This window comes from Podarcis pityusensis, assembly GCF_964106645.2.
Source record: "Podarcis pityusensis genome assembly, chromosome: 2".
Taxonomy (NCBI): Eukaryota; Metazoa; Chordata; class Lepidosauria; order Squamata; family Lacertidae; genus Podarcis; species Podarcis pityusensis.
The window spans coordinates 64,995,730-65,013,457 of record NC_138029.1 but is presented as its reverse complement, the minus strand read 5'-3'; positions in this window follow the sequence as shown (position 1 = coordinate 65,013,457).

The window sequence follows — 17,728 nt, the reverse complement described above, 5'->3', positions numbered from 1 at the left end:
ATTGCCCTTCTGAAAAGTTTCCTAGAGGGCCATGTGCCTGTGGGGAGAGGGGAGGGCCGGAGGCAAAAGTGGGTGGAGCAATGGGGTGTATTTCTAACCATTGGTCAGTGGTTTAGTTTCCGCACATGCTCATTTCCCTCTCCTCGTTGTCATTCTATCCACCATCCAGGCAGGCAAGCAGCACGACCAGAGTTCAAGGGCACATTCCAGCATTAAAGGAGGATGTGACTCAAGGTCAAAGAAAGGCAAGTCCTGGGGAAAGAGAGGGTGTCTGGTGAAGGGGTGTTGCCTCCAATCCTGGGGAAGGTTTGGCTTCCAAGCCCGAAATTACCCATCTCTGCCATAAAGGAGAGCAGAGTTAGAGATGAAATGAGGTAGTGGCAACACTCCAGTGGCAACATTTGCACAGAACACAGCATGGACCCATTCTTCCCTGCTCAAAGGACAAAGGTGATTTTGAAAGACTCAATTAATTCTGCAGTTAGGTCCCAGCATGAGTGGAGAGGCCAGTGCACCACTAGTGGGTGGTGGTTTCATCTTATGAGGGCACTTCAGGCAAGAAGACCAAGACATACAAGGCACCAGTTTTCCCAACATAGGCCCTGGGGTTTCCCCTCAGCTTTCCCTTAGCCATCCACATAGTCTTCAAGCACCCTGGTTATTTTAATCTGTCCGAATCTGCATCTGATTGGCCATCTTGCTCTTTATTCTTGTTATTGTGAGTTGCTGGGCTTTTTTTGTAATTGTCAGCATTATAGTTTTTAAATGGTTGTGAGACATTAAGAATTTTTTCCCCAAATGTGGGTTAACACCCCACAAAAAATTCTCTCAAATAAATAAATGCTTAATACTCCTCCACCTTCTGTGTTGAATCTCTTGCACCAATTAACACTTGATCCAAGAATGTGAGACTTGGCAATTGGTCAGGAAACTACATCAGGTATAAGCTTTCTTGGCACACTGGGTTTTGCTGTTGAAGCAACTCAGCAGCATTGATGGACTCATAAACAGCCTGGATGTGGTGGGTGGGGGTGGGGGAATTCGCATATTAGAAAGAGACAAAAGATCATAAAGAAGATGGGAGGAGAGGAAGCTTACATTCAAAGAACAAGCAACGGATTTGGCATGGTAGCTGGACAGACTGCAGGAAGGAAAATGCAGGAGCTGGGTGGCCAGCCTCCAGGAAACCATCAAAATATCATGATGGACTTGCTGAATGTCCAGATGCAAATGGTTGCAAATGAGTATGCAAATACCTTTCTTAAACAAAAACTGATGAAATGAGAGCCAATTGAAGCCCCCAAGACCTGATGAGAATAATTAGAGCAGCATTTGACATAAGCCCTGACAACAAAACAGTAACACAGAAGCCTAGCTTGTTGAACATGTGCTTGAGACATAGGAATTAATTGTCCAAGCCATTGTTGATACACTCCAATATGTTAGCGGTTCCATACATTTGCTTAAATTGCATATGTATGTCATATTCTTGTTTTTAAATGCATCCTGTCTACTGCATGACTTGGTGTGTTTTTCTGTAATATTTGGCTATACAGACTGTTCATTCTTGGCACTCCCGTTCACTGTTGGCTGGTTGCATTGATTGACTACGTGCAGAAGAATCCCAAACGTATTTCTTTAAAATACAGCCTTTATTCCATTGTGCTCCCAATCTATTCATTCATTTGAGGCCTAAAATCTTCCTCTGTAATAAGATTTGAAAGGTGGAATCTATTCAGTCATATCCTTGAGATAGATGTCACTGAAGATGACTAGCAGTGGCCTTTGCATGTACCACACAAACTAGATCAGGACAAACTAAAGTTTGAGATACTGCTGTTGCTGGCACCCATCTGTTTCAAGAGACAATGGAGTGCACCTTTGAGAGTGAAGTCAAACCACTGCATCTGCCGCACCAAAGTGACCTCCTCAGGGCAAAAGCCTGGGCAATGTGTACAATGTGTTGCCCACTGGTGTGGTCCAAATGAAAGGAGAGCAATATGCTTGGCACCAGCCTGAAGTAAGGAAAGGGGAGACAGGCTGATAGACATCCCTGCCTCACAGCAAGCTCTGAATACATGACCTTGACTCTTTCTGCAGATTCTATTACTTTGTTCAGATTTTGAATTATTGGGAAGGAGAGTCTCCATCTTCATTGTTTTATTCATTGTCTTTGAACCCATGGACCTCCAGAAATTGTTGGACTACAACTCTCATCAGTCTCAGCCAGAACAGTGAAAAGTCAGGGGTTATGATAAAACAAAGTCAGGAGACCCTTCTCTCCAATTATCATTGTGTTCCTCACAGAACTCTAGATTTCTGTGAATGAAACAACAGTCCCCAGGAATCTGACAGAATCTGAATCTCCCTGCTGTAGTCAACAGAGGATGCTTGTTTTCCCTGGAAGGGTATTTATTTATAAAGGGCTTCCTAAATCCCCTTCCTGGCCCAGAGCCCAACTTGTGCCATTGAGGCGGGCTGCAATGGCAATGGCAGAGGCAAGAGCTTTACAGAAGGTGATGCCAAGTAGCTGTAGACAACCATGTGGTCACATCGTATACAATTCCAGCTGGAGGCAAGCACACTGGGCCCCAGGACTGTCCTGCCTCCATCTGTTCTGTCAAGAGGAAAGCTGTGCTGTGCAGTTACAGCCCAACTGTAGGCATACGAATAAAAATTCATTAAGGAACAATCAAGGTGGTTAACAAGTGAATACCTTGTTTGTTGTATAGCAAGTGATATTACATAGACTATGGGTAGGCAAACTAAGGCCCGGGGGCCAGATCTGGCCCAATCACCTTCTCAGTCTGGCCCACGGACAGTCCAGGAATCAGCATGTTTTTACATGAGTAGAATGTGTGCTTTTATTTAAAATGCATCTCTGGGTTATTTGTGGGGCATAGGAATTTGTTCATTATTATTTTTTCAAAATATAATCCGGCCCGCCACAAGATCTGAGGGACAGTGGACTGGCCCCCTGCTGAAAAAGTTTGCTGACCCCTGGACATAGGCACTAAGGAACCCACAAGGAGTTGTACTACAGCATGAAATGCAGTTTGCTTCGTACAGCCCCTGCATGGAGTGATTCAGGGTAGCTTCCTTATGTTGTGTGTAGTATGTACAAAGGCCCATAGCAACCCTACATTCAAAGCTGGGTTCCAATTTCAGATTTAGACACTGTCCAAAAGCATCTCTCTTAACTGAGTGAGTAGGTCGTGGAATGTCAGATAATATTCTTAGGATTGCATCCAGTGTTATGCAAACATATCTACACTTACACAGCAGGAATCATGAGGATTCCTTCCCTTGCATCCTGCAGTCCTGCATGTACTCCCAAATCTTACAGTGTATAGGTTCCCCAACCCATCCAGAGGAGATTTTGAGGGTGTGCAGGGGGGCTGTAGGCAGGAGGGGAGGAATGGGAAGTCCTACTGGACTCTCCTTCCTTGGAGGTTTCTAAGCAGAGGTTGGATGGCCATGTGCCATGTTTGCTTTTGCTGAGATTCCCACATTGCAGGGGGTTGCATATATGATCCTTGGGGTCCCTTCCAACTCTATGATTCTATGAGTGGACGTCTCCTCTGCTCATGCAATGCAATCCACAGTGTGTGAAAGCATAAAATATGAGGCAGTGGTTAGGATGTTGGGTTAGAACCAGGGAGATCAGGCTTCAGATCTCTGCTCAGTCACAAAGGTCACTGGGAAAAGCTGGGCCATTTACAAGCCTGCTTCACAGAGCTGTTATACAGTCCTATGAGGCAGGTTAGGCAGAGAATGTGTAGTCTATCCTGAGCTCTTCAGAGAAAGAGTGGAATAAAAATTAAATTTGACCTGAGAGTTGCACTCTCCTCTCTCTCTAGGAGAATGAAGCGTGGTCCCAGCCCCAGAGTCCTACCACTGGCGCAGCATGCCTCCCTGCAGGGCACCTGTCATGGGGACACCTGGTTGCACCCTCTCACACCCTCAGAATAATGCGCCTAGGGCCGCTGCCCCCACAGCCCTGGTCACGCTATGCCAGTGCCTCAGTGAGATTGGATCCAGTAGGGTTAGTGGCCTCCCCCAATTATTATTAACTTTCCTCTTGAAGGTCTGTTTAGTATTCCTATATTCATCTCCTACACAGCTGTATAGAGGAAGATATTGCAGACACAGATCCAGCTTGGAGGCCTCATCATTGGTACAGAGGGTATCACAGAGGCACCTCAGAAGCACTCCTTAAGCATGTGGAATTAAGCTTTTGACTGAAGCGCCATCGTCTGTTGAATGATATTCCTTCTCGCTTCCATCTACTGCGCTCATCCCAGCCCACGGGCATGCTCTTGGCATGTTACTAATTTGAGTTTGTGTCTTTGGTTCACTACACTCATTTGTTGCAAGGGGGGGGAGAGATTATAGAAAACAAAGGGCAGCAAAATTTCCTTCTTTGGCTCAGCAGAGGAAGTGGAGGTGAGGTGGAGAGAGAGTGGGATTAGGTCCTTGTTCAACGCTGAATGGACAAATGGTTGGTTATGGCTTTATAATTTCTGGTTGGGTGGCTTTGCTCAAGAGCATCCTTGCCTGGTCCTTTCCCACAGACCTTACATAAAGGCACGGAAATGTGCAGGCCACCATATCAAAGGCAACGCGTGATGTTCTGCTTCAGAATTGGGAGGGGTGTCAAGCACACTCAGGAGGAGGCCCCAATAATGCGGAAGAGGCAGGATGCCCAAACATAGACTACCCTGGACTTTTTGGATCTCTCATAAAAATTAGATCATCAGTGGAGTAATGAACCTTTTGTAGGACTTGAACCCCCTGGTGAATGTGTGTCCTTTGGAGGCAGCCATAGGCCTGACAGTTTTTTATTTTTATTTTTATGATAGGAAACTGCCATATATACCAGGTCAGGCTACTAGTTCATATAGCTCAGTATTGTCTACACTCACTGGAGGTCCTTCAAGCATCCAGTCAAGGATTTCTCTAGGAAAGGTACCTGGGGTGGGGCAGAGCTATGGAGATGCTGTCCAGACCTTGAGACACTTCTGCTTAGCTGGATGAAACTGAGCAAAGTTGGGACCACATGGTTGCACTAGTGGGAGTGCTGGATTGGTGGTGGTGGTTCTGCTACTGCACCCACGTAGCCACAACTTTACCGCAAACCCGTCCATGTAAGCAGATGTGATGTGCTGCTGTTGGAAGGATGGCTCTCTCTCATCACAAATATCATTGCTGGGTCTTTCCCAGCCCTGCTGGAGATACCAGGGACTGAATCTGGGACCTTCTGCATGCAAAGCAGACTCTATACCACTGAGCTACAGCTTTTACATTCTCTCTTAAGAGGAAGGCACATTTGGCAAACCCTCACCATGATCAACTCCTGCCCCGAAACCTATGTTCCCACTGTCGGGGGCCTCCACAGTCACATACGGACTCACTGTTAAACCGTGTTTATGGAAGACAATCTTACTCGGCTATGAGTGGTGAAGAAGAAGAAGAAGAAGAAGAAGAAGAAGAAGAAGAAGAAGAAGAAGAAGAAGAAGAAAACAATCTCTCTCTCTCTCTCTCTCTCTCTCTCTCTCTCTCTCTCTGTCTCTCTCTCTGTCTATCTCTCTCTCACACACATACCCAGACAAGGAGCAAAGCCAGGAGATTTACCAAGATCCTAGTTTGCCATTATGTACGGTCCTGGTGGAGGCTTTCAGCTTGGTGATTCACTATTTGTCCAGGTCTGCCATAAGTAGGAAATGGAATGAAGAATAAGGATGGTCTGCTACTTCATGTAACATAATAGCAACAAAGAAATGGAAGAATTGTTTGTGTGTGAACTATACCCTTTTTTGGTGAGGTTCTTTCTGCATTGCTATTTTCACAGAACACATCACCAGATGGTGCTGTTACATAGTACCATTTGCAGTCCTTTCTTATATACTTTCAGACGTCATCAACATAAGTTAGGGATACCTTTCCTAAATGCATAGCTGCCCATTTTGCTGTGTCTGAAACCCCTAGCCCTTTGATCAACATGGAGGGTTTTTTTGCCTTCACTGGCCTAGGATTGCTTGTTTTATGATGGAGCTACTGTTCGTGGAGTAACAAGCATGAGGAGATGCTAACCTTGGTGGTAGATTTTATTTTAATGATTGCTCAAATTTGTTTGTGTGGCACCACATCTCAGTACTGCAATCTGTTAGTGGTTTAATCAAACAAGGCCCTGAAGACAGTTATGCAGCTGTTAGCAAACATTTTCTGCAAAGTTATGCTATGTATCAGGGACCCTGAAATTGTATTCACTCCGTCATGCCATCTGGGTGGGCAGGCACTACAGTAAATTAAGTGCTTATGAAAGCTTTGTATTAGCTTCTTAAAAGGGGGAGGTGAGGAGGTTGGATTGGATATTTAGATTCTGCCAAGTCCCAATTCTGATATGAAAATGGGAGTGTCCATGGCTTCAAAAGATCTGATCTGCATAGGTGAGTATTATATATTTTAAAGTTTCCTTCATTCTTTTAATATTTCAGAAGGCTTTTTTTCAGTTCATACATTCTTAAACTTGTTTAAACCACTATTTAAACAATTTGTATTTTAAACATATTTTCTTTTCTTCCAGATCATCTTCATTTCCACCCTGAGTTACATATTGAGGAACAAAACCTTTATTTTTAAAAAATCACATTTAAATGTTTCATTCAAATCCATCTATAGTTTCATGAGGAAAATCACAAAACTGTAAGGATGTTAATACAGTCTTCAAACTATAAAACCCATGATGCAGGGTGAATGTGAGTGAATCACACTTCCATGAAAACATAGAAGCCTTTAGTTAAAGTGAAGAACTGATTATCTTGAATGCATCTTTGCACAACCAAAATTGCCTTCGGCACCTGTATATATAGTATCTACAGCTCAAGATTGAAAAATGGAACTGCAAAATGGTATTTCTCCAGTAGTATTTTTTTTCCTGACACCATGTGAAGGTCACTGCATCAGTTGCACAACCAATACTGAGCAAATTCAGAATCTACATTACAGCAGGAATCACAGATGAGAAAGTAATTCTCCCCACACCCAATTCCAAATAAAAATGTAGCCTCTGAAGCACAGGGGCAAAACTTGCATCATGGATTCAGAAGTAAATGTAGTCCTCCTCAGTCACCAAAGCCTCATGCAGTGAGGGAGATGGACCTATTGACCTCACTGTCTCCTTTAGGTCCCCATCACTAGCTTCATTGCCTTCTATGTATTTGGGTTGGAACCTCTACACTATGTTCCTTCTGTCATTTTTGCTCCTTCTGTAATTTGGAACCCTGGAAGATCAGGGTACTAAATTGCATGGGAAGCCTACATGAGTACAGCAAGCTCATACCCACATAATTCAATAGAAGAAATGAAAAGAGGGTTAATGATTCTCCCAGCTTCAATCTTAATTGTCCCTTAAAAGGGAAACACAAACACAGTCTTTGTCAAGCTTCAGTCATTATGGTATCTATACCTGGAAATGGAGTGAGCTTTGAGGACTGGTTTGTCACTTCATGCATTCAAGTTTCCCGAGTGGTGGATCTTCACTACCACTTTCAGAAGACTTGGAACTCAGTTGCTAAGCTACCATGCTGGGTGTTGGAGGCAACACATGACAAAATGGTTTCCGGGCTTGGGTGGTTCAGACGGGTGAATCCCTAGGAAATACAAAGCTCCATTGTAGGAGTATTGGTAAATGAGTTGGGAATTGTGGAGTGATTTAAAGTATCTTCCATCTGAGATAATGTTGGGTGGCAGAAGTGTGGAAGGACTGCTACAGGAGGATGGGAAGATGGCCGAGAAGTGTAATGAGTCTTCAGTGTGTAAGATGTTGGGCAAATACCCATGCCTGCACCACTTTTTTTCAGGAAAGGCATCTGTTGAGCTAAATAAAATAGAGGTGAAAAGGAAAGAAATTCTAGGGCTAACTGACAAATTAAAAATTAACAAGTCAGCATCTGCACATGGCATGCACCCAAGAGCTTTTTAAAAACTCAAATATTTTCCTTCTCACTAAGCCAATTGGTAAGAGCCTCTTTGGGCACATCTAGGCTTCATTTTTTGCTGTGCTTTCCAGACATAGGTCTACACCTTAAAGCTCCATGTCCAAATTCTTGTTTGTTTGTTTTTTGGTCTCTGTGCTTTCCCCCAGAAAACCCGTGTTTTACCAGCAAACCAGTTTTAGAGCAAATAGCAATCTGCAGAAAAACCTGTTTGCTGTTTGCTCCAATTCAGTAGGAAAACTTTTTTGTGTGAGATGTTTAATGCAGTCAAACCAACAATTCATGGTTTGACTGCATAGGTGTATGAAGGGACTCAGGCTAACAGTTTCCTGTAAACTTGCTAGAGAGCGCACTGGATCCTGATTCTGTCCAGTCCAGTCACATGACCTGGCAACCTAGCAGAACTTACAAGGCAAAAAGGGTGATGTAGGTCAAACTCTCTTTTAAAAGTAAGTTTTCCCTCTGCCGGGCTTGGGCCAGCTCTGCTGGCAGTAGCCTTTCTCCTGAATGAGGTTTACATCTGGCATTTTTTTCCTGAGCCTACATAAATGACATTGGCTTCCCATATTTAATATTGCTTCCTAAGCCCAGTGCTAAAATTACCTGGCTGCACCACTGAAAAGAGCAAGTTTTGCCGAGGACGAGTCAGCCAGACTTCTGTAAAGGAGCTCCTGACTTCTACAGAAGCTGTGCTTCTGAGGTAAAATTGATCAGCATAAACTGAGGACAAGTGAATCAAAATACTTCTCCACACAATGCATAAAAAGCAGCATACAAAATCTGCACCAAGAGGTAGAGATGGCAAATAGCTTGGGAGTGTGTGTGTGTGTGTGTGTGTCCAACAAACTCATAGAGAATAGGTCTATTCATGGATCTTTTTCCATGGTAGGCTAGTGGAATCACAATGGACCTCTGGATCCCAGTGCCTGGGTAGTGTGGGGTAGGGGCAAAAAGAGATGTCGTACCTTTCCTGTGGACTTTCCAGGAATATTTGGGTGGTTATTGTGGGAAAGAGGCCGCTGAACTGGAAGGGCCATTGCTCTGTCCTGATCCAATTTGGCTTGTCTAATGAAGAAGACATTAGTAGCTATGTATCATTAAAATATATCTGCACAATACAAAATAAAAAATAAAAATCCTATTTAGTACAAGCCAGCCATTAATTAAGCATGTGATAATAAAGCACTGAAAAATCAAGTGATATATACGTGTGTGTCAACCAACCACCAGTGTTTAGACAACACTTTGGAGAAATGTATTACAAGCTGGGGGTGCAGAATTGGGGAGCAGCCCAGTCACAGGAGCTATTGAGAATTCCACATGAAATATATAAAGTGTGAAGTACTTGTACATCATTTTCCAGCATTGGTCCTCCCTCAAGGCATTGCTCCCACACTCTCATATTTCACCAGTCCCCACCTCGGAATTCACAAACACCTACAGATCGTGAAAGTGTCTTTGCTTCTTTGATTGATTTTGTGCAGAGGTGAGGAAATAGGTTGCACCGTGACCATACGGAACAGTTCCGGCAGGCAAATATCATGGTTGCCTTGCTTGCGCTATCTGTAAAAATACACGGTGTGCTTTGTTTAACAGCACTCAGGAGAGTCCGTGGCTCCCTCGTGGCTGTGCTGCTTCCAGAATGATCTTCCCTTCCCCGCAACCCCATCGGTCGCCATCACCTCGGAACTCAATAAATAAAAATGCAAAGGAGAAGAATAAAAATAGTAATCGATATTAAAGACTGGGATGGGTGGGGTCAAGTGCCGTTGGTTGGTGGGGGTGGGGGAGGGGGGAGAGGGGAGAAGGAAGCAAAACCCACCATGCAGTCTCAGACCTCATCTTCCTCCTTTGGCGCAAATGACTGACAACTCGCAGGCAGAAGCCAAGGTGCTGAAACAAGGGGGTGACACTCATCCGTCTCCCCCCTGTCCCCAATCTTTTGTCATTGGATTTTTCTGCTGGAGAAGGAAAGAAAGGGAGAAGCGTGCCTTTCCAAATGCTGCAACCGAAATGGTTGATATGAAACCAAACACGCCGCAGCGTGGCACTCAATCTGCAACCGACAGCCAGCGGCTGGCCAAGCGTGACGCCATGGCTCGTTTTTCACTCTGACACTACCGCAAGCTCCACGAGCCTTCTTGACTTGCAAGGTGATTGGAATATTGAATACAATACTGCAGTGGAAAAGCCCGGTGCCTACCATGACAACAACAACCACCGCCCCCTCTTTCACCCACCCCCTCCCCACCCCTTTGATGCACAAAAATAAAGGCAACAAGAAAAGGGTTTTTTGTTTATTTGTTCACATCCAAGGGCCAAACGCCTTCAGAGAAGACCCCGCTTTCATTGTTTCCCCAGTTCTCCCAAATGCCGAGCCACCCCCCTCCCCTCCATGTCCTTTTCAGTGTGGATGCTTTTGCTATGGAAATGTAACCCTGGTCATACATTGTGTCGATGGCAATGCTGTCAGACCACTGCAGTTCACCCTTCACCCACCCATTACAATGCTAATAAAGTTCCTGGAGAGAGCAGTAACTTATCATTTGCCCTCATGTCACAGCCTGGGAAGGGTGTGCATGTGAAAATCAAGCTCTCCAGAGGTACCCAGTTTCCCCTTTGTCAAACCCTACATTCCCTCCGGACGAGAGGCATGGATAGGAGCCGAGATGACGCTGTAAAATGCGTTTTGCAAAAGCGGACGCGGAAAGAAATCCACACAGCTTGGCACTGGATCATTAAAAATTGCTAGGATAGAATCGGAGAAGGTAATTTGGTTAATAACCACTAATTACATTGCAAGCATGCACCTTCCCTCGACAGATGTCAGAGTGCTTTGTGCTTGTACCAGGGAAGCTTGGCTGTGGCATAACAGCTGCCATACCTCACCACGGCACTCTGATGAGCACCATCTCTGAGAGTTATGTTCTCAACCTGATTCTGTGACCCTCCTCAGTACCTCTTCATCGTGGCACTTTCCCATTCTTCTTTCTTCTAGACTAAGTTCTGGCCGGCATGATAATCTGCATCCCTGCCTGCATTGTACCTGCAGTGAAGTGGTGACTCATCAGAAATGCCTTCCAAAGAACCAGATCTGTCCCTATCAAAACTCTAGAGGAAGTACTAATACAGCATGACTTGTGTCTATCACCAATTGCCACCTGAGGCACATCAAACCTTTTCCTAAATGAAACTTCTGCTATCATCAAATGCTCTGTCAGGGGGACAGAAGGGCCAAACCAATGGTCTCAAGACGGTTTACACCAGGGATGAGCAGCTGGTAGTCTGGAATCTACCAATAGATCTCTGGTTGATTTGTGGTAAGTAAATCAGCCAGAATTTCTGACTCCCAAATGTTGATCAATAGTTGCAACAAAGCAACTACTTCCTCACCTGCATCAGGCTGCTAAAATGAAAAAGGTAGCCAGGAGTTATATGTGAAAACAGTGTAGGCACTGTTCAGTTCAGGTACTGAACACAATGTGCTCACTGTCACATTCTTATTTAATTCTAATTTATCTCTTTGGTACCTAGCTTCAGTTGGTAGACCTTGGAGTTTTAGTTCTAGGGTTTTTTGTTTTTGGTTTTTTGTTAATGAGGTTGATGCAACAAGCCTGAAGACTGCCTGCTCCTGGTTTAAACAACAAGCTCTCTGTGTGATTAAAGTGTTTGTGGACTGGACCATTTCAGACTGATTGTAGGTGGAGAGGAGGTTTGCATTTTTGAAACTTCCTCATGTGGGGCAAGGAGGATACCTGCTAGGCCTGTGACTCAGTTAAAGAAATCATAGGTGACTGTCTTTGTTGATGAACAGATTAAATTTCTGTCTGCATCACGCCAAGAATTATGCAATTTTTAGATTAATAACACGGAAGTAATCTAATAAAGGTTAAATAATACAATTTTAAATGAGGCCCACATTCATTTGTGGCAGTCTGCTTGGTTTGTGTCTCTCTTCCCCCCTCTCCACCAGGCTGCAGACATTTGTGGACAACCCAGCTCTCCTAAAACAGACCAAAGTTGGTGACCAAAGGAGGAGTGTGTGAGAATAGATACAATGCATGGCAACAAACTGTGAGTCAGCTTCATGACAGACTAATTTCATATGCAGTGTACAGTGTGTGTGTGGAGTGAAAGAATGAATCAGTCACAGGTACTTTTGAAGGAGAAGGGTGATTTAGAAGAAGTGCAATGGAGGTCCTTGCCTTGTCTGGGATGATCTTGCGTATCCTGGTGCCTGGAGATAATAGGCTCAAAGAAGAAGGAGGGAACCTTTTGGCACAAGGAAATGCCACTGCGGGCACATGTGAATCTGTGGGCACTGTGTTGAAGACCCCTGGAGCAACATATCAGCCTTTATGATCAAGAATGACCTTGTGAGAAGTAGCCCCAAAGCCCCAAGTATTCAAAACCTAGTTTATAAAAATTGTTCAAATACCCCGCTTCATGTGTCTGTAGGCAAAGCTAAGTTCTGCATTAGCCCTGGGACTGATTTTACACCCCTGTGTTTGCTAATGGTCACTGCAAACTAGTATTGCTCAAAACGAGGGTAGTGTCAATGTGGAAGCCAAGGAAGCTTTTGGTCCCTGTCCATGGTGCTGAATAAAACCTCAATTCTATGTTCTAGTTCCTGAAATCTTTTGTCAGATGATAGCAGTTCCATCTCACTCCAGCAGGGAGCAGTGACACCCATATGCATACACAGAATCTCTCCTCAGGTTTTCCACCTGTAGCAATACACATTTTATGTGAATGTCATTTATAGACCCCTGTATCTCCAACTCTGCAACTCTGTGATTCTACTACATAAGGTTTGAGTTGTGCGTGGTATGCAGATGAGTGGCATTTGTTGAAAAATAGGGACAATGTTGGGGAACTGCAGTCAAAGGAAGTGATGGGATGATGCACCAAATGGGGGTGGCCCCTGGAGCAGACCAAAATCTGCATAATGGTGTATCCAGCAGTAGTGAGTGCTGTTGCGCTCCTGCCCCTCATGCACACTTCCCAGAGGCATCTACTTGACCACTGTGAGAACAGGATGCTGACCTACATGGGGCATTGGCCTGATCCAGCAGGGCTTTTCTTATGTTCTTATCCAATACTTCGTATGAGTATTTTAACCAGGAAAGATTTCAGATATGAAATGCAAATGATTCGGCATATAAAATGACATATAAATTATTTACTGGGACCCATCATTCCTATATTTCTGAAACACCAAATATATTCATCCAATTATTATTTTTTACTATTGCTGGAATGATTTTAATATGTATAATTTCCGGGAGCAGTTTTCCTTAGACATGGCGCTGCTCATGCACGCATTTTTTCTTCACAGCATCCGCATGTTGTCATCCTCATTAAAACACCTCCCTCGTTTAATCCAAACAGACCATTTCCATAGTGCATTGTTTCCTTTTGTTAATTAATTGATTTTTCTGTGGCAATAATAACATCCAGATGTCATGGAGAAATTATATGGGACAGCATTTTGCTGGGTAGAGCCTGCACAAAACTTACATGTGAGGTCAGTCCCGAGTTTGCCTGGGACTGACAACTGCCTGGTGTTCTTAATGCAGGATAGAAAGTGAGAAAGAGCCTTTAAGGTTGTGTTCCCATTTGAGGGCCAAACCTACAAACTGAATTAACCACTTGCCAACTAAGGTCCGTATAGTTAAAGCTATAGTTTTCCCAGTAGTGATGTATGGAAGTGAGAGCTGGACCATAAAGAAGGCTGATCGCCGAAGAATCGGTGCTTTTGAATTATGGTGCTGGAGGAGACTTTTGAGAGTCCCATGGACTGCAAGAAGATGAAACCTCTCCATTCTGAAGGAAATCAGCCCTGAGTGCTCACTGGAAGGACAGATTGTGAAGCTGAGGCTCCAGTACTTTGGCCACCTCATGAGAAGAGAAGACTCCCTGGAAAAGACCCTGATGTTGGGAAAGATTGAGGGCACAAGGAGAAGGGGACGACAGAGGATGAGATGGTTGGACAGTGTTCTCGAGGATACAAACATGAGTTTGACCAAACTGCGGAAGGCAGTGGAAGACAGGAGGGCCTGGCGTGCTCTGGTCCATGGGGTCACGAAGAGTCGGACATGACTAAACGACTAAACAACAACAAACTGAAACAGCAGGGGGAGAGTGTATTCTTGCTCTGGGGCTTGAGGGTTTCCTTCAGGCATATTGGTGGCTGCTGTGAGAACTGGATGGTGGTCTTGTTGGACCACTGGCCTGATCCAAAGTGAAGTGATGTTCTTCACTTTGCCACCTTCACTTTGAAGAAAAGGCATCCCTGCATGGCTCCAATCTAACACCAATGGTCCCAATTTCAAACAGGGGCCCACAATGGCTTCTTGCCTCCTTCCAGGTGCTTTGACTTTTAAAATGCCATTTATTACAAAGAGAACAGTTGGGGGAAATAAACTCTTGTGTGTTTGCATGCATGCTCAATGGGAAACCAATGTGGAGCCATGGCGTAGAGCAGAAGTGTAGTGATGCTGTGCACTGGTCTTTGGTAGCCAAACAAATAAATTGGTTTCAGTGGACGAAATAAAATAATATTTTAAGCTGCCTATTAGAAAGGAAAGGTTCTACAAAATACAACAAATACAAGAATGTTTTTGCTTCCTGCAGCAAAAACCTTTTTTAAAAAAACTTTCAAAAACATTAGTGGAGACAGATAAACTGTCCACATATTATCTCCTTTTTTTGGGGAAATGAATATAAAATTGCTAGAGCTTTTTAACACCTTGATAAAAGGATCTTCTGTTTGGACTCATCTGGAATATCTTATAAGAACCCATTTATTATGCTGACATGCTCTCCATCTCTTATATAATGCCACTTTTGCCAGTGATGGCCAAGTCCAAGAAGAGCATTTTCATTTTTGTATTCACAAAAGATGTTTCTACTTTACCCAGGAGAGCTCATTGCTACCTTTGGTACACTGAAATATGTCATCATTAGCCTCAATGTGTTATTTGGTAAAAAGAGAAACACTGTGCATTTGCGAACATTAATTGGAGTTATTTCAGATTAATCTTAATTGTTTCCACACTTAACCTGTTTTCTGCAATTTTCATCCTTGTTTTCCCAGGCTTTCACATTTTGGTTGGTCTGCTTCTGGTTAGTCTGACATTCTTTTTATGCTTCATTTATAGATTATCAGAGCAATTCTACCGTCACGAGAGGGAGTGGTTATGGCAGACAAACCACACAAAAAGGTGGAAAAATCTAGAAGAACATTATGCAAGGCAGACATTTATTTTTTGTTTAGCTAGGGGCTGGGGGGGGGGGGATCTCCAAACTCTTCATCAGAAAAAAAAAGTCTTCTGATATATTTTGACTCAGCTCTGGAGTGAACCTTTTACAAGGCTCGGACCTTTGGCAAGAGTGCTCCTGGATAATATCACACCACACTAAATTCTATATATTAAGGGATTTTATAATACCTTTAATTCCACTTCCCAATAACTGCAAACAAGCAATACCTTGGCAGCACTATGGACCCCCAGGGGAAGCAAGCCCTTTCCCCAAACACACAAAGGTTTAGAGCATTCCAGCAGCACATTCCAAACGAGCCTTTCCAAATTCATACTGAACGATTATTTAGGATAATGAATGCAAGATTCACATAACCAACCTATTCCAGGGCAGAGGGGAGAAGAAATGGGCGTAATCCTTAAGTCTTCTTCCATAATGAAAATGAGGCCTGAGTACAACACCAAATACATATGTCTATCACATATAAAAATACCAAGCTGTGTGGGACTCATTCCACAGCAGTGCTCTCCCACATATTGTCTATTGTAACACTGGTACCTTGGGTTACAGACGCTTCAGGTTACAGATGCTTCAGGTTACAGATTCTGCTAACCCAGAAATAGTACCTCGGATTAAGAACTTTGCTTCAGAACAGAAAGTGTGGCAGCGGGAGGCCCCATTAGCTAAAGTGGTGCTTCAGGTTAAGAACAGTTTCAGGTTAAGAACAGACCTCCAGAACGAATTAGGTTCTTAACCCGAGGTACCACTGTATATGAATTCTAAGGTCTTATACATAAAAATCACATGTTAATAAATTTACAAGGCAAACACATACATAAGTATATAAACTACGTGTCTGAAATAGGACAGGAGAGCAATCCTGAAACCATTTTGACTCTCCCAAACTGACCTCAAATATTTCTCTGCAAGGAGGAAGGAAATGGGAAAGCCTCTTCATTGACTTTTGCTTACCTGTCTTAAGGGCGTATGTGTGTATGAACAGGGTGAGCCTGTGACCTGGATTCAGGAATTAAAGCATTTATCATCACAAAAGAATGGCTGGGCTGCGAGATAGAGCAATGATTGACCATTGTCAGGTTTTCTGGAAGACAGGATTTCTGTAGTAGACCGCCCCCCGTGATGTATTTCCGCTACAGACCACCTCCTTCTGTGATGTTTGTAGGATGTTTTGGGGGTTGATCTTGAGCTACAGGGTAGGAAATTTCAAAAGTCTATATAAGAGCTTACACACCATTGTTCTGGGTTCCTCTCCTCCCTCCCTGCGTGGGGTGAGTAGGGGATGCTGTTGCAACAGTTTCATGCTTACTAGCTGCTTTGCTTCTCAATATTCTCTGGTTGACCTCTGTTATTTTCTCCTTCCAACAGAGAACCTACTTAAGGACTCTATACAGGCTCATGGATACCCCATAAGGGAAAGGGAGCAGGTTTTTTCTCTCCTTATAACACTATTGATACAGTAACCACTTAGACCTGATCATTCCAACCAAAAGCTACCCTGCCAGGAGAGAGGATAGGAAACTGGAAGAAAATTACTGAATAGGCAATCAGCTCCATTCATATGACTGATTCCAACTGATATCATGACTTCATGGGTGACCTCTTTGGGAAAGTGATTCCCGCACAGGAAGGAGTATGTCTGCATGAGAAGCGGAAGGTGGAAAGGGAAGAGTAGGCAACCTGCATACAATTTGTTTTCTTCTGCTCTGGAGGGTAGGACTGGAACCAATGGCTTCAAGTTACAAAGAAAGGAGATTCCGACTAAACATCAGGAAAAACTTTCTGACAGTAAGAGTTGTTTGACAGTGGAGTGGTCTCCCTCGGGAGGTGATGGACTCTCCTTCCTTGGAGGTTTCTAAGCAGAGATGGATGGCCATCTGTCATGAATGATTTAGCTGAGATTCCTGCATTGCAGGGGGTCAGACTAGATGACCCTTGAGGTGCCTTCCAACTCTACAATTCTATGATTCAATTATTGTAACTGTATCCACTGATAGTCATCTGTTGTTATCTTGCCTCTTTCTCCCCCTATATGGGTCCTCACACTGTTGAAATACAGACTGGAGGTGCCTTGGGACAGGGATCCATGCTTTTAGCTTGCAGCCCCGTGTAAAATGATGGTGCCGTAATCATCATTCCCTCTCCACTCCCTGATTCACATTTTATACATTGTTGTCTAAGACACAGAACTAACATAGTTGTTTTCATTTTGGGTTTTTTATCACTGTGCTTCACAACAAAAGCCAGGGTGGCCTGACAAATGCTGGCAAGAAATTAAGAAAAATGGGCTCAGTAGACCATTGATCTCCCATTCTGTTTTCCTTATTGCTCTTTATCTGATGCTATTCTCTATGAACGGCTCCTTCCTGGCTAAGGGTCATGGAACATTATGTGCCAATCGCAGGCTGGCTTGACACAAGTTGCCCACTCAGCTTGCCTACCTGGAG